This window comes from Pteropus vampyrus, unplaced genomic scaffold (genome assembly GCF_000151845.1).
Source record: "Pteropus vampyrus isolate Shadow unplaced genomic scaffold, Pvam_2.0 Scaffold4609, whole genome shotgun sequence".
Lineage (NCBI taxonomy): Eukaryota > Metazoa > Chordata > Mammalia > Chiroptera > Pteropodidae > Pteropus > Pteropus vampyrus.
The window spans coordinates 3,702-5,591 of NW_011893390.1; positions in this window are offsets into that span (position 1 = coordinate 3,702).

Consider the following 1,890-nt stretch of genomic DNA (forward strand, 5'->3'; position numbering starts at 1 on the left):
CAGCCCTGTTCCCGCCTCTGGCCAGGACTCGGAGGCGCCCGACATGGTTGCCATGGAGGCGGTTGCTGCGGTGATGAGGTGGCGGCTACTGCTGGTGCTGAGTGCAGCGGGGCTGGGGGCCTTGGGCGTCCCACAGCCCCCCAACATCCTGCTCTTGCTCATGGACGACGTGAGTGCGGGCCGAGCTCCTGGGGAGTGCTGCGCACGCGGCAGTGGGTGGGGACGGCTGTAGGTGGAGGCGGCACGTGGGAAGTGGATTGTGGGTGGGGGGTCGCGCGTGGGAGGAGAGCTGTGGTGGGGGCGACCGTGGGAGCGGTCGGCAGGTGTACGGGTAGCGCCTGGCCCTGCTGGCTGCAGCCTCATAGGGTGGTAAAACTGAAGCGAGGTAGTCATGTCCAGGCAGGGAGAAAACCCCTCCTGCACTGTTCCCTTTCTTGCTCCTCTAGCTCTGGAAGGATGGAGGGGTAGCCCAGACCAGCTGCAGCCCTGGCCTAGTGAGGACCATCTCTCTAGCTCTCCCTGCTCACCCTTGCCCACCCCCAGCCAATGCCCAGAGTGTCAGGGGGTGAAGGGGATGCCAAGCTGGCCAAGACCCAGGCCCTGCCTGCCTGGAAAGTTGCATTTCTCTGCCTTTGACTTACTGCATTGGCCTTGACCGGGGGCTGCCCCTGTCCACCTGGGCAGGCTGCTCTAGCTGGGTGAAAATTCTGACCAAAGGCCAGGTCTTTAACTGAAGCAGGAGGAATATTCCCAGTCTGGTGTGTGTGCAAGCCCCAGGCCCATGGTCACACCGGCGGTCCGGCCCTGTGAAGAGTAGGAGGGTAGCAGGATTACTAACTGGGAATTGAGCTGTTCACTTGTCTTTTTGCAACTTTGTCCCCTGTGCTCCTTTCCTGAGGAAGCCAGGAGTAAAATGGAGATTCTGAAAGTAGTCAACATGAGACATCAGGGTAAAGTGGGGATGCAGACAAACTTTCATTTCTAAGTTCAAGGATCCTTCTCCCCTCTGAGCTCAGGGAAGTTACTGAAGCTCTTTGGGCCTTGCCTCCTCACTATCCTGCTCTCCTCACAGTGATATGAGGACTGTGGCAGGGCAGAGTGCAGGCCATGGTGCTCAGTACCATCAGGTCCTGTGATATGATAAAAGTCAGTCTCCTGGCATACAGCTCCTAGAACTCTTGGAGTAATAATGGTGTCTGTGGTGTGCTAATGAGAGGACTGGTGGCCGGGGCCCTGGATAGCTTCAGAATGGGGTATCCAGAAGGCAAAGGCGTGAATAAGGTTGAAGTTTTCAGAGGAGACTGGGGCTGGAGTCTGAGTTCCTTCACCAGCTGGTCAGTGATTTAATCGATCATGCCTATGTAACAAGACCTCCATAAAAACCCTAAACAATGAGAACACAGTTTCTTTATACCTTGCCCTAGGCACCTCTTCAATCTACTGTTTCTGACTTGTATCCTTTATAATGAGCTACTGTTAATAGTAAAAGTAAATACAGCACTTTTCTGAGTACTGTGAGTCATTCTAGGAAATTATTGAACTTGAGCAAGGTCGGACGTGCGGGAGGCCCAGGACTTGTGGCTAGCTGATAGCTGAAGGGGGGCAGGCTTGTGGGACTGAATCCTTGACCTGTGGGGTCTGAGGCTAGCTCCAGGTAGATAGTGTCAAAACTGAACTGAATTGTTGGACTCCCCAGCTGGTAAGTGGAGAGTTGGAAAAGTGGCTGGTGTGGAAACCTCCCCCACACGTTTGGTGTCAGAAGTGTTTTGTGAGTAAATATAGTTCAGAGTTGCCCCAAAAGGCCAGCAAAGACACTCGTAAGAACCTTTGAACTGAGGCCAGGAGCCTCACGTGGTTCTTAGACTGTCTTGGCTGGTCAGAATTGAGAGG